Raw genomic sequence first — 22,293 nt, forward strand, 5'->3', positions numbered from 1 at the left:
AACTGGATATCCATATTCCACTTACCCACCTCCCAAATAATTGACCTTTATTTTACCCTTTGTATAAGAATTAACTTAAAAGGCATCAGAGATCTAAATGTAAAATGTAGCTGTAAGATTTTAACAGGGTGACAAAGAATATGTAAATGGTCTCAGGTTAGGTAATGAGTTCTTAGGTATGACACCAAAGCATGAACTATTAAAAAAATATATTAGTTGGACTAAATCAGAATTGAGAACTTCTACTCTGAGAAGAATGTAGTTAAAGAAGTGAGATTAGCCCCAGATGAGGAGAAAATATTTGCAAGCGATTTATCCACCAAAATGACTCAATCTTGAGTAGATAACTATCAAAACAACTTTTTAAATGGACAAAAGATGTATACAGACTTTTCACCCAAGACTATGTATTATAAGTACATGAAAAGATGCTCAACATTGCTAGCCACTAGAAAAATGCAAATTAAAACTATGGTATAATACACCTACACACCTACACACCTACAGGAATGGGTAAAACTTTAATGTACAAAACCACTGATGGTAAGTGCAGAGCAACCAGAACTTTCATATCTTGACAGCAGGAATGCAAAATGGCACAACCAATCTGGAAAACAGTTTAGCAGCTTCTTATAAAGTTGGAAAGTCCATCTGCCATAGGACAGTGACCCCAATCCTTGGTATTACCTTACAGAAATGAAGTTTGTTCACATAGAAGCCTTTCACATAGATATTTGTAATAGCTTTGTTTATAATTGTGAAAACAAAGATTTTGATACCATCATGGATGATTCTTAGAGGCATTATTATGCTGATTAAAGATACCAGTCTCAAATGGTTACATACTACATGATTCTATTCATATGACATTCTGGAAAAGGCAAAACTATGTGGACAGACAACAGATGTAGTTATCAGGGGTTAGAGAGAGGAGGAGATTGCAACTTCAAAGAAATTTTTGGGTGATATAACTGTTCTGTTTCCTGATTGTGGTGGTGGCTATATAATTCTATACATAAATTAAAACTCATAGAACTATTCACCAAAATCAAGTCAATTTTACTATAAATTAAAAATTAAAAAGCCCAATAATGTCTAGTGTTGGTAAGAATGCAGAATGCATATATTGCTGGTAGGAGTGGGAAAAGGAGCTGTTTGGCAGCTTCTTACAAAGTTAACTGTTCACTTACCCCATGAACAAGCTATTTTATTTCATGTATTTATCTAGACAAATGGAAACATGTCTGCAGAAAAACTAGTGTACCAATGTCCACAGCAGCTTTATTCACAGTAACCAAAGCTAGAAACCCACTTGTCCATCAATAGGCAAATGGATAAGCAAATTGAGAATATCCACGAAATGGACTACCTGACAATAAAAAAGAATAAACTGTTGATACGTGAAACAACATGGATAAATCTCAGAAATATGTTGAGCCATATACAAAAGACTGATCATGTTTATATGAACTTCAAGAATGGACAACACTAACCCAGTGAATGAAAATCATAACTGGTTCTCTGGGTGGGAGGTGGTAAGGACTGCTTGGAAGGAGGCATGAAAGAACTTTCTGGATGATGGAAATGTTCTATATATTGATTGGAATGCTGATTACATGGGTGTACACATTATCAAAACTAATCAAACTGTATTTCCTTGAAACTGCATATTTCACACAGAACAAATTTTTGAAAACATTCTGGGAGACATAAGTCCAGAAAACTGATATATTTTGCCTGAAAAGGGCTGCCTGCTTGAATCAGTCGCACACACCAAGTTTTAAAATCTTGTTTAAAATTCCAGCTCTTAAAGTGATGGAGCGGGATCCAGAGCACAGACCAGCTCACGGTGCTGTATGCCTCCTATGACAGGCATGTTGTTTCCTTTGTCCTTACACTGGCCTAAATCAGCCCAAAGCCAGAAGTCACATTCTTCTGGACCTAAGAAAAGCAAGATGCCTTCAACCCACAATTGCAAGCTCAAGGGCTTTATTTTTTTTCTCACTTCCTTTTGTAACTTGGAGAGTGCTCTGATTTGGAATGATGTCAATAAAGAGAAATCAACTTGGAAATTGTACTGGGAGAGTCCTTTGTCCTTAACAACATTGTTCCTAAACTTGTAGCTAAGGCGGGTGGGCTGGGGAGAGGGATATATAAGCTTACCCAAGGAGCTCAATTAGTAATACTCCATCCCCTACAACACTCTCTTTAGTTTAAGCACATCTCTTTCTTGTCTACAGGACCTCAGAATACCTAGAAAAACTGTTTATGCTGTCAACCTGCAGCTAGTTTAATTATAGTGCTTCTATCAAGATAGAAGACTACTGTTCTTCCCAGGGTCTCATTACTCTCTGCTCATTGCCCCAGTCCTTGAATGGGTCTCCATCAGTAGGGACATTACAGCCCAGAGCCTCTCAGGTTTCCAAAGAGACCACTGTCTTAGGACTAGCTGTCAGCTCTGGCCTTCAGGTTCTATACTGGATAAAATGACATATTCATGTCGTTAGGTAATCAGCTGGTCCAGTAACTGTCTAATGGAATTCTTTATCATATGCTCAGAGATGATGCAATTGCCCTGACAGGGGATTAGTAAACTGCCCCACATTATTGTTACTCAGATTTTAGTTCTGTGGTTTCACTCCCACAGAAGACCCTTGAGATTTACTTAGAAATTAGCATATGTGATTCTTGAAGGAGTATCAGAGCCAAAAACAAAGTTTAAGGTACTACTGTTCAGAGTAGCAGCTATCCAAACACATGATAGACATCTTAAAAGACAATTATACCACTGTACAGCACTAAAGAATAAGCTTTGCATAATTTCCATCTCCCCTAATATTAGTTGATTCATAATGAAGAAATAAGTTTCAACAGTGTTACCTATTAATGTAAATCAATAGTTTAGTAGATTATATGATTGGCTTCCTAGTTCAGTATGTGTTATTAGCTGTCTAAGTTAATTCTTAGACTATATTATTCATCTGTAAGATTGGAAAGTTACTATAGCTATCAAGTTGAAGGCATAATACATTAAATGCTGGCTATTAACCAACAAAAATATTTTGACTCTCTTCTCATTTTAACTGGCTGATTACAGAAATATAAGATGTTTAAAAATACTGAAAATCAATTTCTTTTATACTTTACATATTATCTTAAGCTACATAAGGAGCTATCAGTAAGAACATTCTTTAATCATCTAGCCAATCTTTACTGAGTCTCTACTTTGTGTTTAGGACCAACGTAAGTGCAAATATAATTGCTTTCAAAATTCAACAAAATAACATCAAAGAGAGAAACAGTGAAAATGAGATGACAGCTTATTTAGGCTATTGTGTAGATGCCCATAGAAGGTCCTTAATTTGTTTTATCCTTGCCCTAATAGGTGAAGTGGCCATTTGTTCATGTCACCGACAGCCAAAAATAAACTACAAGGGTACCTCTCCTCCCACTACTCCCTTGCCCTCACCCCCCAAATCCCAACACACAGACACATGTACATACACATCAGTCACATGTAAAGAAAAGAATGCCCTTGTTTCTTTCAGTGTTACTTTGAAGCCTCAAAAATATACAACTAAGAATACAAAATGTTAAGTCATAGTCCTGGCACTTCCCTTAGGAATGGGTCTAGCAACTAATGGCTCTTCTGTTAGGTCCTTCAAACAAAGATGCAATTTACTGTAGCCCATTCTACAGAAGCTGTGATCTTCTGTCCTGGATACAGTGTCATTACATCAAGCCTGGTGAGTAAGCTCCCGGAGGATATGCCAGGGAAAGCGTTACAAAAAAAGCTATAACTTCACTACAGGTTGGGCCCAAACACACAAAGCTCTAGCAAAAGAAGATAGTAACTTATAAAATCTGCTCTAAATAGGCCACTAAATCCATGGAAGTCTATCTTAAATACTACATTAAAAGAAACGGTTATTACTGTTGTTCTACATTACATCATATCCTAAGCATTTGAATAGGTTTCTTAAATGTTTTGTATCTCAAGCTATTGCTTAAAATGGGCCCTAGCCTTGATAAAATATAAATCTCTAATAAAAACCAAGTTGTAGTTTACGATTCTAGGAAGATCGTGGAATAGATGGTCACTGTGATCATTTCCTCCCATGTACAACACTGATGAAGCAGCTGCATCTAATATAACTAATTCTGAAAATGACCCAAAGACTAGTAAAACAGACATTCTACACCTAATGAAAAACAGAAGAACACACTGAGAAGGGCCACAGTTGTCTGAGATCCAAGCCCTTCCCCCATCCCACCCCATAAGCAGGAGGGTTAAGAAACAGGAGAGAGGAGATAAACACCCAGGAACCTGGCACACCTGGCCCTGGGGATCAGCTCTGGGTAGACAAGTCCCTTAGCATTGTGCTTTGAAAATCAATGGAGCTAGGCACCAGGAAGAGCTGGAAGGCTGGGAGGCCAAGTCTGTGCTTGTGGAGGACTGGCCTGCTGAGTTGATTGCTCTGAGACCCAAAATAGAAGCAAGTTTGCAAGGAGATTTACTAATTTTCAGAAGTGTGCCAAAGGAGTGGGGATCTGAGGGACCTTTCTCTGGAAATGTGGATGCCACACTTCCAATCCTGCAGCCTCGCTGGCTAGATGTTTGCAAGAGCCAGTTCTGAAGCTGTCCATCTACCCCACTTGCTCTGCCCCAACATTCTCCTGAAGACTTGTCCAACCCAGCATACCCAGCAATATTTATATCTGCCACTGCTGGCATCCAGGCTGAGTGTGGGCCCTGCACACAGTGCACTAGCAGCACTGCAGCCCAGTCATTAAGCTGCACTGGTCTTGTACAATAAAGCAAAGCAGTGGAGATCAGCATTTGTTGGCAGCCAGGCTTATGGTAATGTAACCATGGCCCACCAATAGTAGTCATGCTCAGCCACAGAAGAAGGGTATGCACAGCTCACAAAATCCCCTGTTGAGCAGGGGATTTTGCACTTCTGGGCACCACAGGAAGCCTACTACATAAACCCACTATTTTCAAGTCCAGGAGACATAGCAGATCTATCTAATACATAAAAAAAAGAGAACTAAACAAAATGAAGAGGCAGAGGAATATGTTCGAAACAAGAGAACAGGACAGAACACCAGGAAAAATGCTAAGTAAAATGGGGATAAACAATCTGATAAAGAATTCAAAGTAATGGTCATAAAGATGCTGACTGGACTGGGGAAAAGAATAGACAAACTCAGGGAAGATTTCAACAAAAAGATAGAAAAAAGAACCAGTCAGGGCTGAAGAATACAACAACTGAAAGTAAAAATACAATAGAATGAATAGTAGATTAGAGGATGCAGAACAGGTTAACAATTTCCTAGAATTCAAGGTAGCAGAAAGTAACCAAGCTGAGCTACAGAAAGAATTTCTAAAAATGAGAAGATGCTAAGAGATCTCTGCAACAACTCTAAGCAAAGTAACATTTGCATAATAGGGGTCCCAGAAGGAGAAGAAAGGGGCATAAAGCTGATTTGAAGAAATAGCTGAAGACTTCCCCACCCTGGGGAAGGAAATATAGATATTCAGGTCTTGGAAGTACAGAGAGCCCCTAGAGGGCCACACCAAGACACATAGTAATTAAAATGACAAAGATTAAATATAAATTAAGAATCTTAAAAGCAGCATAGGCAAGGTGGACAGTTACCTACAAGGAAAACCTCATGAAGTATCAGATTTTTCAGCAGAAACTTTACAGGACTGGCATGAAATATTTAAAATGCTGAAGGGAAAAAAAAACTACAACCTAGAATACTCTACCCAGCAAAATTTTAATTCAGAATTGATGGATAGAGAAAAAGTTTTCCAGATAAATGAAGGTTAAAAGAATTCATCACCACTAAACTGGCCTAACAAGGTATGTTAAAGGGACTTCTAAAAAAAAACTTTCATGAGTGAAAACAATCCTACAGTAAAGGTAGCAAACCAATCACAAAGCAAGTATTAAGTTCAAATCAACAGAGGTAAAATCAATTATGCACAACAATTAGTCAAGGGATACACAAAATAAAAATATGTAAATAACGGCAGCATACACATAAAACAGGGAGGGGAGAATAATACTAAATAAAAGATAGTGTTGTTAGAATGAGTTCAAACATAAGAGACCATCAGCCTAATATAGACTTTTATATATATATATATATATATATATATATATATAGGATATTATATGATCCTTCCAGTAACCACAAACCAAGATTATGATACACAAAAAATAAAGAAAGAAATCTAAGCATAACACTAAGGCCATCAAATCACAAAGGAAGAGGGCAAGAGAAGATAGAAGATCTACAATCAGAAAAAAATCAACAAAATGGCAATGAGTACATACCTATCAAAAATTTCTTTAAATGTAAATGGACCAAATGCTCCAATCAGAAGAAATAGGGTGGCTAAATGGCTAAAGAAACAAGACTTATCTCTGTGTTGCTTACAAGAGACTCACTTCAGACTTAAAGACACATATAGAATGAAAGTGACGGTATGGAAAAAGATAGTCCACACAAATAGAAGTGAAAAACAGCAGAAGTAGCAATACTCATATTAGACAAAACAGACATCAAAACAAAGAAAGTAACAAAAGACAAGGGGATAAGGGAATGCTAAAGGGATCAGTCCAACAAGAGGATATAACAACTGCAAATATCTGTGCATCCAACAAAGGAGCACCCAAATATATAAAGCAAATGCTAACAGACCTAAAGAAAGATATTGACAGTAATATAATAATAGGGGAGGACTTTACCACCCCACTTACATCAATGGATATAACACCCAGACAGAAAATCACTAAGAAAACAATGGTGTTGAATGAACATATCAAATCAGATGGGCTTAGCAATTATATACAAAACATTCCAACCAAAATCAGCAGAAAACACATTCTTCTTAAGTGCAAATGGAATGTTCTTCAGGATGGATCACATTTAGGTTGCAAAAGAAGTTTCAATAAATTTAAGAAGACTGAAATCATATCAAGTATCTTTTCTGATCACAACAGTATGAAACTAAAAATTACAAAAAAAAATTGGAAATACAAACATGGAGGTTTAAACAACATGCTACTAAATAATCAATGGATCAAAGAGGAAATAAAGTTTTTGAACAAATGAATACAGAAACGAAACAGTTAAAAATATGTGGGATATGGCAAAAGTAGTTCTAAGAGGGAAATTCATAGTGATACAGGCCTACCTCAAAAAACAAGAACAATCTCAAATAATCAATCTAACCTACAATTATATGAACCAGAAAAAGATAAATAAACAAAGCCCAAAGTTAGTAGGAGAGACATAATAAAGGTCAGAGCTGAAATAAATAATATAGAGACTAACAGTAGAAAAAAAACAATGAAACTAAGAGCTGGTTCTTTGAAAATACAGACAAAATTGACAAACCTTTAGCCAGACTCAAGAAAAAAAGAGATCAAACAAAATCAGAAATGAAAAAAGTTACAACTGGCACCACAGAAATTCAAAGGACTATGAGAATTCTATGAAAAAGTACAAATTGGGCAACCTAGAAGAAATGGATAAATTCCTAGAAACATACAATCTTCCCAAACTGACCCAGGAATATCTGTAAATCACTCAATGTGATATACAATAGTAACAAAAGGAAGGATGAAAAATCATATCATCTCAGTAGATGCTGAAAAAACATTTGACAAAATTCAACAAACATAAAAACCCTCAACAGAGTGGGTATAAAGGGAGCATACTTCAATATAATAAAGGCCATGTATGACAAACCCACAGCTAACATTATATTCTATGTTAAAAAGCTAAACACTTTTTTAATAAAAACTGAGATAAGGATGCCCACTCTTACCACTTTATTCAACATGGTACTTGAAGTTGTAGCCACAGCAAACATTCAAGAAGTAAAAGGCATCCAAACTGATAAGAAGTAAAATTGTCACTGTTTGCCGATGACATTTTTAAAAACCCTAGACTCTACCAAAAACTATTAGAATAAATGAATCCAGGGAAGTTACAGGATACAAAAGCAATAAACAGAAATCTAGTTGCATTTCTACATACTAACAGTAAAGTAGCAGAAAGAAACCAAGAAAACAATACCATTTACAATTGCATAAAAAAAATACCTGGGAATAAATATAACCAAGGAGGTGAAAGGCCTCTAGTCTGAAAACTGTAAGATGAAAGAAATTGGGGAAGATACAGATAAATGGAAAGTTACTCTATGCTCATGGATAAGAAGAATATTGTGAAAATGGCCATACTAATGAAAGCAATCTATAAATTCAATGGAATCCCTATCAATATACCAATGTCATGTTTCACAGAACTAGAGTAAACACTCCTAAAATTTGTATGGAACTACAAAAGACCCTGAATAGCCAAAGCTATCTTGAAAAAGAAAAACAAAGCTGGGGGTATATCACACCCCTGGATTTCAATCTATACTAGAAAGCTACAGTGATCAAAACAGTATCATACTGGCTAAAGAATAAATACATGGTTCAGTGGAAGAGAGAGCCCAGAAATAAATCCAACCATGTATGGTCAATTAGTATATGACAAAGGTGGCAAGAATGTACAATGGGTAAAAGACAGTCTCTTCAATAAATGGTGCTAGGAAAACTGGACAGCTAGATGCAAAAGAATAAAACTGGATCATTGTCTTATAACATACACAAAAATAACTCAAAATGGATTAAAGACCTAAGCATAAGACATAAAACTAGAATAACATAGGCAGTAAACTCTTGAACACCAAGATTAATACTGTTTTTCTGGATACATCTTCCCAGGCAAGGGAAACAAAAGCAACAAAGAAGTGAAACTACATCAAACTAAAAAGCTCCTGCACAGCAAAGGAAATCATCAGCAAAATGAAAAGGCAACTCACACTGTATGTAAGAATATATATGCAAGTAATGTATCCAGTAAGGGGCTGATATCCAAAACATATAAAGAACTCATACAACTCAACACCAAAAAAAGTAATCCAATTAAGAAATGGGCAGAGGACCTGAAATCACATTTTTTTCCCCAAAGACCTATAGATGGCCAACAGATATATGAAAAGATGCTCAAGTCACTAATTATCAGAGAAATGCAAATCAAAACCACAATGAGATATCACCCATACCAGTCAGAATGGCTAGTATCAACAAGGCAAGAAATAATAAGGATTGGGAGGATATGGATAAAAGGGAAGCCTTATATGCTATTGGTGGGAATGTAAATTGGTACAGCCACTATGGAGGTTTCTCAAAAAACTAAAAATAGAAGTACTACCACATGACCCAGTAATTCCACTGGAAATTATACCCAAAGAAAATAAAAATCACTGATTTGAAAAGACATATGCACTCCTATATTTACTGCTGTATTATATTTACAATAGCTAAGATATGGAGGCAAACTAAGTGTCAATCAGTAGATAAATGGATTAAAAATATGTGGTACAATATATACAACGGAATATTACTCAGCCATAAAAAAACAATGAAATCTTGCCATCTGCAACAACATGGATGAACCAGAGGGTATTAGGCTAAGTGAAATAAGTCAGACAGTGAAAGAAAAATACTGTATAATTTCACATATGTGAAATCTAAAAACAAAATAAATAAAAACAGAAAAAGACTCACAGCCACAATGTACTCATTGACAGTGAGCATTTTATAATGCAGATAACTGTCAAATCACTATGTTGTACACCTGAAATCCATATTATTGTTTATCAACCATACACCAGTTTAAAAATACATGTTGTACTCTTTAAGAAAAGTCTTATACATACATATATACTATCTTTCAAATTTCAATGTAGATGTAATTAAAATGACAACTCATTAAAAAATAACTGAATTCATTTTAAAAAACAACTCGTAACAGCATATTTATAACTGTTCTCTAATATTGGGCACCAAGTTTATTTTCTTCTTATAGGGGGACCATAAAAATTGGACATTAAGCAGAGGTCTCTGTGCTCATAATACTGAGAATTGCTGACTTAGACTATACATTTATAATACTATGAAATGACACCAGTTAAACTGGCAAACAGAAATGAACTCAATTTAAACAACACTCTCTCCAAAAGTAAAATCTAGAAAATATAGATGATTTTGGTCAGTCTGAAGGTCCCCTGAGGATCCCTGTTGCATGGCTTTTGGAAACAGCATTGTCAGTTCCGTGACCAGCCACAGAGAACACACGCCGGGTGCAGCTGCGCACCAGCAAGCTGGTGTCAGGGTGACTCTGAGGTTACCTTTGGGGCCATATTTTGTCAGTGGAGAGCAAAGACAATAATGTTAAGTAGAAGAACAATGTTTGAGATTCTTTTAAACCTGAGTAGAGCTGTGTGGTACGACTTCATCTGTAAATTAGAAATCTGCCTCAGGCATCATCATAAAAATTCAGTGTGCTTCTTTGTGTAAAACATCTACAACTGCCTTGGAGCATGAAAGGTGTTCGGTGTTACTTCCTTTCCTTCTTGCTCTCAGACTGTCCCGTAATGCTACTAACATCAAATTATTAACTATTTTAAGTGTTTTAGTTACTGTATTTCAATATTATAATTAAGGAAGAGAATTATAATCTAATGATGTGCCTTTTAGGATTTTGAACAATTGGACAGATGATAAATCTAAGTCAGGTGTCAATGCTGCTTCTCATTTACCAGCTTCTCCAGGTGGAGAAGAGAAACAGGCACTTCCCTCAGCACCTTCTGTGCTTTACTCTAAATACACATCTGGCTTTGCCTGACCACTCCTATTTATGACTATGAATACTGGATTTCAGCTGGCAGTAATTCCTCTAGTGCTATAATATAAATCTTTGCAAGAAAATGACAAGTTGCTTCCATCCAACCAGTTGGGGGAAAAAAAAAAACTAGTTGAAGAAAACCTAGATCTAGATCACCACTAAGATTATAAAACATGTATATTTTACATTCTGTATCATTTCTTAGTCATGTCATGTTCTAGCTAAATGATATGACTATACTTGACACATGAATTAAGGCCTATAAAATTCTGAGGCCAGTTTCTTAAGCAACTGTTCTGAAATGTCAGAATATTGTCTTTAGTTTGTTACAACTGAACTGTTCTTTAGATCCTATCTGTAGCTGAAACTAGGAATCTGAGCGTGAAACAGAACATGAAACCAAAACTAATAAAAAATGAATGCTCAATCCTCAACTCATTGCAATTTGAAAATCATGATCCAGTCATCCTTATAAGCTAAGCTGATCATTTATTCCATAAACTCATACCTCACATTTATATTTAAATGCTTCCTCTTTTATAAGGGCTTATCATTTTTTTCCTTCTCTCCAGTATTACTTCCCACATACTTCTCTTTAAAAATTTACTCATTCTTAAGTTTCCATCTCAAGTACACTTCCTGTGTAACGGCCATCTCACTACCTAATATTCTTCTATCACTCTCTTGGGTTTTCAGAACATATTTATCCCCATCACTGTACTTTTCCCATTTCTGCCATGTTTACAAGACTGCCCACTCTTGAAGGTAGGACCATGGTCATGCCACTTAACTCTTTCTGAAAGAAGATGGGTGTTACTCATCTTTATGTTATCTCACTGCTATATATGCCTAATAAAATGAAGACCTTCAATATATGCTAATTGATCTAAATAATTTTAGAAATTTTAAAGAACTTCCTATACTCTTACACAGAGAGCAAGAGAATGTGTACAGCCATAATTGACACACAATAACCAAGTATCTGGAGCTTTTCAGAATAAATTATCTGTCAATCTGTGTTTCTACTGATCATATCTTATTTGCATTTTTCCCTTTCTCCTTTCCCTGTCTTCTAATTATTTCATACAACATAAAGGAATCATTTTTATTTTATAAAATACAATAGTGTATAGCTGTGTTTAAGCAAGTTAAACACCCTGCCCGGGAAAGCACATGCCCTGATGACACCATGTGAGATGCCAATCGCACTGCCTGTTCTGGAACCCATACTTTCTGATTCTAGTTTCAGGGATCTTGTCGCTCTATCACAGTGCCTCCCTCTCAGATGTCGTGATATGTGCTAATTCAAATAAACTGCCTAATTATAAAGAATATATGTTCAAACCCATTCTTCAAAACAGTTGTCTTAAAGGGAATGGAGTGTAATGAGCACTCTCAAATATGGATGTTAGTAGTGTAAATGTTCCTTTGTATAACAATTCATGTTAAAAGCCCTGATTCAAATACCCCACTTTCAGAAATCTATCCTAAAGAAATGATCAGAGTTGCAGACAAAAATTTATATATTAAAATACTCATGAAAGCCTTTTTATAACATATACTCTAAATAACCTAAATGTTCAACAGAAAGATTTATCATGTTTAGATCCTGAAATATTATGGAACTGTTAAATAACTATGGTAGATAGTCTCTAAAAGGCCCTGCCTCCTGAATTTCCATTCCTTGTTTAATCCCTTCCGGTAAGTGTAGCACTAATGACTCACTTCTAACAATAGAGTACTTCTAACCAGCAAGTACAGTACACATGGTATATCACTTCCAAGATCAAGTCTCAGAGAGAGGAAGTCTATCTTGCACTCCTCTCATTCTGATGGAAGCCCAACTTCTTTGTGCTGAGCACCCTATGGAGAGGTGCATGGATGAGGTAAGGAGCTGAGGGAAATCGGGAAATCTCTGTACAGCAGTGTGCAGGGAACTGGATTGTCCCTTCCGGTAAGATCACAGCTCCAACTGACAACTTGATTGCAAAAAGCGTTGAGTCAGAGGTACTCAGCTAAGCTGTACCCAGATTCTTGATCCACTGAAACTGTGAAATTAATGTTCTTTTAAGCCACTAAGTTTTAGGGAAGTTCATAATACAATAAATATAACTTCTTAAACAATACTTGGTAACATGAGGAAATGCTTATATGCTAACTTTTTAAATTACTAGTCAAATGTTTTGTTTACCCATAGCAAAACAAAAATGCAGGCTTTTAATAACACAGATACTGTTTAAAAACATGTACTGTGTACTTGTATATTTGTTATTTGAACCAGTATTTCCTACAGTATTTCCATCCACTGAAAATATTTTCAAGACTGTTGTAAACCTGCCCTGTAAATATATATTGAAAATATTAGTCTGCCTCCTAAAATACACTAGAAAAGTTTGCAGAAAATTCATCTAAGTCTTCAGAATTGATACTTAATTTTTAAAAGCAGAAAACTATAATATACATACATGTATGATTCCAATTTTTAAAATATATATGCTTTAAAAAATAGAATACAATACAGGAAACCATCAACAGAGTTTAAATTACCTCCTTCCATACAGAGCAATTTTTTCTTTATGCTTTTCTCTGTTTCCCACATTTTTTAGAAATATACAAGTTATTTTTATAATCAGAACTATGTTTTTAAAAAAACAAAACTGATAATTTGGTGCAATGCATTTTAGCTGCTTCAAACCCAGACTTAATGCTAATATGAGACTCACTTATTTTGTTAAGAAACAGCACCAGTTCCACATCAGGACTAGGTGGTAGCACTCAGTTAATAGCTTAAAAATAGAATTATAGAGTATCTAAATTAAGAAAAGAAGCCGTCATGCCAAGCTAGATGAGAGTGTTAAACTAACGCAGGATTCTGATTATCAAAACCAAGAACGAGTTTGGGAGGGAAAATGGTAGATTCTCAGCAGGGCACTAGGTCCAAAAGATCAGAGTTTATAAATAAATCAGAATATTAGAAAGCTAAGCAACTCTAGTATTTCCTTAAGCTAAATATTTTTCATCTGTGATTTACCTAAATATTCTTGAATCTTACATACTAGCTGTATCAACTTTGGAGGTAGTGTTTTCTATATGCAGTGTAAAGTATGCTTTTTAATTTAACTCTAAGGCTTTTTGTACAAGAAGTAGGGAAAAGTTGTTTTAGATTTTAGGATTTGGTAAACAAAACTGTTTTTTGTCAACCCTCTTCTAATTTCTTTGAATGTGGACTGGTAGTTCATCCAAAACCCTGACCAAGTTCCTTTAAAAAAAAAAATGACACCTTGATATCATAAAATACCAAACTTAAAAGGTTCCACTAAACAAATGACTTTATACTCAAAAGTCAATGCATAAAATCTTTCTCACAGGGCTTTCCTTGAACCTCACTGGGCCTATGGAGAGAAATACTTCATATACAGTGAATTTGTGTCATTTAGAGTTCAGAAAAGTCAGAAAAACCAATGAATCTACATAGTTCTTCAAATGGCTTTTGGCTAGATAAAGCTAGAGGAATTTAATTAGCTATGTGGCCAAAGGCATTTTTCTTTGCTTCTTTGAAACTGTTCTCTCATCTCTAAACTGAGGCTAATGATGCCTGCCCAAAATTCCTCATCGAACAGCAAGCAGTACGGGAAAACATAAAGCACCATGGAAATACAGCAGCTATTCTCCTATTATTACAAGACCATTACTGAACTAATGATGAAGTGAGAGGAAGGAAGAAAAAAACTGAAAAAGAAGGAAAAGCTGACATTTGAGTAGGTTATCTTGGGTAATTGACTCCTTGGGTCTCCCAGTCCCCTTCATGACAGTCCAACCCACAAGATATGCCAGGCAGAAAGACACACGAGAGGGATGAAAAGGGTGGGGGCCCACCAGGAACTCAGGGAGCTAATCATAAAGCCAGAGAGCCAGAAAGGACTCACAGAGTTAACGCCCTTTGCAATGTAAGTTCACTCCACATACTCTGAATCTGGGCAGACATGGAGACTTGCTCTAGCCAAGGTGAGATAGGGTAGAGACCTGAGACAAGCATCATGATTAATTTTCCTGAAAATGCTGAGATGTGAATAGCATAATAACAGGCAGAATTTAAGGCTAAGTTTCCATTTTAAAGGAGAATTGGAAAGTTAAATTCCTGGCATATTCTTTGGTAAGCAGCCAATAACCTATCTTAAGGCAAGGCAAGCAGTCTTAACTAGCACGTTGCCAGTGCTTGGGGGTAGCCACTATCTCAGAGAAGAACAGGAAGTTTACCCTACAGAATAATCTGGAGGACTGACTATGGATAATGACATATTGTCCCTCACCGGAGAGACACATCATGAGACCGCATGACAAGCCTATGCCCCACACCCCAACTCTACCTTTATCCCATTCTTAGAAGACAGACTTCTAAGCCCTTAAGTGGCCACCTCTCCGAGGTCGTCTGCACTCCCTTTTCCCGGAGTAGTTTTATAAGATCTCACTGCTCAACTGACCACGTGTTGTCTACGCTTTCCCAGTGGCGGCGTCGTCACTTTGCTATTTCATTCTGTTTTCCAGACTTTAAGCACAAGTCTTCACTCTCTCTGTCGCACTGCAGATAAGGGGGAGGGGCTACTGAAAGCTCTGATTCGAGCTTGCACGTTCCCTTCAGTGAGCGTCCTCTTCCTCTCTGCTTTACTCAAGTAAACCTGCCTCTGCCTTGACTCTGGCCCATTCCTCCCTTGGGCAGGAATTCAAATCAAACTTTTGCTCTGCGTTGCTACTGTGTCCCTGCCCTTCTATTCTTTGTTGCGGCGGGGACAAGAACTAAGAACGAACTCAACCCCCAACAGAAACACATCAGATACCCCATTATTAAAGCCTTCCTCAAAGGTGGAAGCCACATACTCAAAAAAAATTCTAAGAATGTAGATCCTTGTGGAATTACACCACAATATGCATGCAAATCCCACTCCACTGGGATAGATGCTGTATCTCTCAGTCTCTCTCAAAGCCTGTAGATTTAGAGGACAGAGACTTTGCCTTACTCAAGCCTGAACTTTAATAAGTAGTTTCTAATTCAAAGTTGGTTCAAAATACCCAAATCTTAGTCATTTTAGTTAATCAAGTTATTTTAACTGACATTTTTCTGAGCCACTAAATTTTATTTACTTCAAGTGTCCTTAAGGAATTTGAAAGGGATCAGAGGTTGCCACCCCAAAATATGCCATTTTGGCAAAAGGGTTGTTTTGAGCTAAAGGCAATTAGCTCTGTCCTGCCTGTCTAGAAGCAGGGTATTAATTTCCCTTTGTAAAGTGTTTCCCTCTCCCATACCAGGAAGAGAACTACTTGGCAGACAAGTCTCATCTGCATAACAACCCTTATTTATCATAAATTTCCTAGTTCTCTTCCCATAACTTACCCCATGGCAGGAGCTCCAAACCACTTTTCCTTTGTCCAACTTTTTTTCCATGCTTAATAACCCTTTGTTAATATTATATGTAACTCCCTAGTTCAAACTGTTTCCTTGAATCACTTTTCTCCGTGAACTCCCATGTGTATGTGGGTAATTAATTTTTTCCTGTCAATTTATTCAATTTGATTTGCAGGCCCAGCCAATGAACCTAATGGTGGGTAAAGGAAGAGGGTTTTCTTTCTTCCCTACAAACTGAATTTTAGTCAGTCTTTATGTTATGTAGTGAGACCACTTCAAATCTTTTAGAAAAGTAGGAAGCATAAATAATAAATTAACAGTATTAAGTGCTATGCACTGAATTAAATTCCAAGCTATAGTGTATGTTTTTTTTAATATTTAGAAGAGCCATTATTCTTATGTGGGGACATGGGAAACAGTGTCCACATCCACCTGGACTCCAGGTTAAACGAACCAAGAATTCAGAAAGTTTTGCTCTAAGTTGATAATTCTTTCATGATACATATACCACAGTCCTAAGGAGTCTGTTAATGTTCCTATTCTCTGTAACTAATAGCACAGTACTTCAGAGTAATTTCAGGTTGGGGGCAGGGGGTTAGAGTCGAAGTAGGGATGCATTGAAACATTTTTTGGAAGCCATCTTTTTACCTGTGGGATTTAATTTCTCAATAATCCAAGGAAATTTCCTTTTTCATTAAGTTATTATCCGTACCACACACATGCATGCTTATTTTCTCCTCCTAGACTTTCCTTAGGTTGAAACACACCACATCCCCATATCTCTGCCCAGCACCCTTTCCCTCCTCCCTGCGGAAACCAAGCTGACCAGTCCTCAGGCCCGGGAAGCCCCATCTCCTCTCTGCAAACTTCCTGGACTTCCTCCAGCCCTCACTCAAAATTCTGAGTAAGGGCTTACTTACTTAATACTCTTCCTGAACTGATGTCCAGTCTACTTAATTTCTAAATGCTCTCTCCCTAAATGAAATTAAATGTTCCTCAAGGGCAGTAGTCAGTTCTTCTTTTGTTATTTTGCACAGAACAGTTCTCCACATTGAAACACTTAATGAAAGCTAATTAAAGTTTGGCTATTTATCAAATATCTTTGTGCTTCAAAGTGTGTTAAGATGTTGGGAACAAAATGTGAACTACACAGAGTTCTTCTATCTCTTTCATGGCATTTCCAAAGCAAAGACCACAAACCTGCAGTAGTGTTTGAGCCAGTGTTTTGCTTGGCCAGTGCAATATTTAAACTGTTCTGAATTAGAATACTTGTAAGCTGGGCATTCACTCTTCAGTTCACAGGCCTCTGTTACTCCCTTGTGTCTGGCACCCCTCCAGCTTCACTAATTTATGCTACCTTTAGCCCCTCGTGAACATCTGAGGAGGGACAGAATACATGATCTCAAAATATGCCACTTTGGCATATGGATTATTTTGAGCTGAAGGCAATCAAGACTGAGCAGATAAAGAAAAGCTTTTACTTCTCTCATAACTACTTAAAAGAAATTAGGGGGCCAAGCTCAGAGAGACAGAGCTATTACCAGAGAGAACTTTTATCTGAATGAGCTATCTGTGTAACAGGGCAAACATCTACTTACCAATAACTGCTCTTCTTATTACCCTGTGAATTATCCTCCTCCCCTTTGAATCCCCAAGCCCCCATCCCATTCCTTAGCTCTGGAAGGCATATAAGCCTCAATTGCCAACTTGTCCTTGGGTCTCAGTCTTAAGGGCTCCCATGTGTACATAATTAAATTTGTAAAATAACCTGTCTTAGATCATTTTACCAGCCAAATAACCTAGAAGGGTAGAGGAAAATTTTTTCCTCCCCAATACATCTTAATTTCACAATTTATTTTATAAGGAATAAATTAATTCTTAAAAGTACAGGCTTCTCCCATATCAGATACTGACTAGAGTTACTTCTTAGTCCCCAAACATTCAACATTATAATTGGTTGTATTTCTCCACCACTGACATGCTGCATGCTGTTCATAATTCACTTGCTATGGAAAACAGGCTCTAGTTAAAAAAATTCCCAAATCCAAGGGCAGGTGGTGTATTAACTAAAAAAAGAAAACAGAACTGCTCAGCAGGGCTTTGCTATCTAGAAGCAAATGATCTTTAAACCGGAAAGGACACAGAAGAAACCTCATTCAGAGGAAACCAAGGTACAAGCAGAGGAAGTCACTTCAGAAGAATTCATGTTTTCAAATTCTGGTGAATTATATTCCAGGGAGAACCCACAGATATAAGGATGGAAATATTCTGACAACCTTTGGAAAAATGCAGAGGAGGAAGAGGGCAGTCTCAAGAAGCTACAGTCCAACTTTTCTCCCCCAAAATTTATTTTTAAAAATTCAGAACTGCAGGCAAGAATTAGAATTCCTAGGCATTACAGACTAGTTAGTTTGATACCTATCTCTGGCAAAGTTCAAGATTTAATCAGTAAATGGAATATTTAGAGGACAAAAGATTGGGGATTTCTAGGAACTAGCAGTTCACTAAGTATCAGTCATTTTTAAACTATCATTATTTACTTTTGTGATTAGGGAATACTCACAATCTTTATTTTTAGCATAGCACTTGATTAAAATTTTCCTCATAATGTCCTTATGAAGAAGACTGATCTGGCATTAGAAGAGTTTGATAAATAAGGACAGTGCTGAGTTCAGCGGATTCATTAATTTGTCTCAGCAGTGTCTACAGAGGGCCAGCTACAGTCCCAATCAGTATCGAACTTGGATTTTCAGTACACTGTTTTGAATTTTAACAAGTACTCTGAAAGGAGATATTATTAACCTCATTTTATTGGTATGGGAAAGAAGATTCTCAAGGTCACAAAGCTAGTAAGTGTCGGGGCCAGGCTCCAGAAGTCCAGGACTGCTTCTGCTGTGCCACAGGCATCTAGAAGTGCCACCATAACAAAAGGACTTGTCCCGTGTGTTATCATGGACTTGGATGTCTGGTGAGCGAACATACCAAACATGCAGGTCACACAAAACCAGAAGGCAGAATTAACATGATGAATGCCACAATCAAGATTTAAAAATATTTAACCAACTGGAAACTGGAAAGGGGCTTAAAATAATACATGACAAAAAATGATTATAATCAAGAAATTTTTTAATACATAATTTTAAGATGAATAAAACCTGCCTTGAACAGCAAAGCATGTCGGGGGGGACAGGGCAGGGGAAGCTTTTTTGTCAACTTTGGTGTATTTACTACAAAAGCCAATTAAGTATTAGACAATTTTGTTTGAAGACAGGAATTCACTAAACTCTGCACTGTTCAGATTAGAATGAAGTATTGAATTCAATTGCGGCTAAGCATCTTTAACAGAGATGGGTATTCGGAAAGGAAGGAAACAAAAGCAATTACTGTTCAGTGAAGATAACACTGACTTCTAGGCAACTATACTAAATTCTTTATGAACATCATCTCATTTAATCTTCACAATAATCGTACGTGTCAACAGAGTACATTATCATTCCCATTTTATAGATGTGGAAGTTGAGGCTCAGGGATCCAAAAGGCTGTCAAGTACAGGAGACAAAGTTTTACTCTGTACCACTTTAGACTTCATTTCTCAACTATTTTTTGGTCAGAGATTCTTCCGATGGAAGTTTTAGATCTCTGCTGAAGGATTCTACATATAACTTCCCAAGCTGCAGACCTACTGGCAAAAGCAGGACTAATGAAAAAACAAGTCCACGAAAACAGCTGTCAGTTCAGGGTAAACAAGGCCTTGCTAACAATAACAGAAAGGAGGGATACTCAAAATGCAGTGAGCTCCCTATCCGTGAAGAGTTCCATCAAAACAGGGCCGGCCAGGAGTGCTACAGGAGATACTAAAATGGATTGGAGGTTGGTCTATGATTTTAAAGTACGATTGTGAGCCTAGTAAGTAATTTTGGTAAGTTCTGATGGCAAAACAAGGAATTGTTTTTCCATATCATTCCCTGAATATATCAAGCCAAATACCTAAATAATGTTATTCCATTCATGTATGATAGCTGTCATATACAGTAGAGTACCTGAAAACAACCTCATCTGAAAGAAAAAAAGGTATATTCAACTGTTGATCTTTATGTGATTTATACTGTCATAATAAAAGCAGATTCTTTATTCCTCTGAATCCTAAACTACAACTTTTCCTAAAATAAATATCATACACCAGACACTAAAAAGATGGAGTCTCTGATGAGACCATTTACTAGTTTATGAAAAGATGGGGTGGGGACAGAAACATAAGAGAAACAACTCCAGTTGTTCTGCTTTGCTTCTCAGGTGCCTTCTCTAATGGCTGAAGGATCTTACCCAGCTACTCTGATGTATTTCCAATTTGCAGCATAATTCACCTCAAGATTCATCCTCCCACATCTCTGAAGAGCACGAGAGCTAATACTTGCCCATCATGTCATTCCGAGCACATGCCTGACAGCTTGGCATGCAAATTAAATGTTCATAAACAAATCTTTTACCTGAAAATCTTCATTTGCTCTTCAGGTAGGACGGAGAGGAGTGAAACGGCATCTCTTCATGCAATACCTTTCATGTGGGGCTCAGAACAAGGTGGAAGGGGCGGAGGCTAGCGCTCCTAATTAGGAAGCGCAGATGTGAGGCTCGATCCGGGGCAGCTGGCCGAGAAGGTTCTGGTTTCATGAAGGTTTCTGCCGTCGAAAACTCAAAAGGGCAAGGCTGACGAGCAGAGACCGGCGGGCACACACCGGCCCCCCACCTCCCGGTTGCTCACTTACACAGCACGTCGCCGGGCCAGCTGCGCGCCAGTCGCACCTCGGGACAGCGGCGGGGGCCGGGGCGCGGCGGGCGCTGGGCGGGCCGGGTGCCCAGGGCGGACCCGAGGCTCGCGCAGCCGGCGCTGCCCCGGCGGCCGGGGTCAGGGCCGGGGCAAAGTGCAGCCCAGCTGCCAGGGCAGCGGCGCCGCCTTCTCGCCAGCGTCGGGCTCAGTCAGGTGGCAGCATTCGGAGGACGGGGTGTCCTTCGGCCGCGCTCCGGGCCCCTCCCGCCGCGGCCGCCCCTCCCCGCACCCCGTGGGCCGGGCCCCGCAGGTGGCAGCCGAGGGGCGCTTGGCTCCCGGGGGCGCCCTCTGCGGGCCGCACTCTAGTACAGGGCGGCGGAGGAAGCCAGGGTCACGGCCGCAGGCTCCTGGAAGGGCAGGGGCGGAGCTGGGCTAAACACTGGGCGATCCGGGCCACCGCCCTCACGCCCACCCTCAATGCACTCTCCAGACAGCTGCCTCCCCTGCAGGAGGAATCAGACACCAAACGTTCCAGGAAAACATGAGCCCCTGGCCCCTGATCTGAGGCACTTGGGCTGCTATGTCCCCCAAGCTCTGCCCAGGTAAGCGGTGGGTCTCTGAGGCCTGCCTTGGGGAAAACAGGTGCTCTCAGCTCGCCTGCAGGTGAACTCGCATCAACTTCTATGCCTTCCCAGTTACGGGTTCTGGTGCTGGGGCCCAGACTTTGTAGCTATTTCCGTTCTGACTTCAAACTCCTACAATTTGCAGGGCTATGCCAGGGACCCTGCCTGCCCTTCCTAAGTGGCTTGTACTATGAGTATGCAGAGCAAAGTCCTTGAATACTTAAACATTTAAAATGACACATCCATTTTGTACTTCTCTATCCCAAAATACGAACACTTCCAAGTTTATTTCTCCTTAAAGAAAACATCTAACAAAACACCATTTTCTCTTTAAAGCACTGAAGTCACTACCTCAAACATGGCATTATTCAATTGTTTCCCTGCACATTCCATGTGATGCAGGCATCTGCCCAGCATGACTTCTAGCAATAGCAGAAGCCCAAGAAAACTACAACAGAACCATTATTCAACTGTGTCCTACAATGGATTAGTCATGCAGAATTCATGTCTGAAGGGACCTTAGTGATAACTTTACCTGACACCTTCCCATTACAGATGAGGAGGAGACCAGTCACAAAACTAAATGTAAAAAGCGTGGAACCTACACAGCTCATAATCTGTTGCATAAAATGAGAATTAGCTGTCTAAAGGTATAACACAGTAAAAAATTTACCCAGATTGCAGAGGTGTTGAAAAGTGTAAATTATACAAAATCCAGCGCAGAATCTTTTAGATTTTAAATG

At 38.2% G+C, this 22,293-nt stretch overlaps 1 protein-coding gene and 1 long non-coding RNA gene across 2 annotated transcripts in view; both read right to left on the reverse strand.

The window, feature by feature from the left end:
• Nucleotides 1-20,932, reverse strand: part of C12H2orf88 (chromosome 12 C2orf88 homolog) — a 36,349-nt gene extending 15,417 nt beyond the window's left edge. The window contains exon 1 of the mRNA XM_017641101.3: nucleotides 20,650-20,932. The gene's annotated coding sequence lies outside the window, so the exon portion shown is untranslated. The remainder of the gene's footprint in view (nucleotides 1-20,649) is intronic.
• The window catches only part of LOC140845026 (uncharacterized), a 138,680-nt gene extending 117,368 nt beyond the window's left edge, over nucleotides 1-21,312 (reverse strand). Inside the window, exon 1 of the long non-coding RNA XR_012123634.1 lies at nucleotides 20,926-21,312. This is a non-coding gene — a long non-coding RNA (uncharacterized lncRNA). The remainder of the gene's footprint in view (nucleotides 1-20,925) is intronic.
• Between the last annotated feature and the right edge of the window lie 981 nt (nucleotides 21,313-22,293).

Source organism: Manis javanica, chromosome 12 (genome assembly GCF_040802235.1).
Source record: "Manis javanica isolate MJ-LG chromosome 12, MJ_LKY, whole genome shotgun sequence".
NCBI classification, from domain to species: Eukaryota; Metazoa; Chordata; class Mammalia; order Pholidota; family Manidae; genus Manis; species Manis javanica.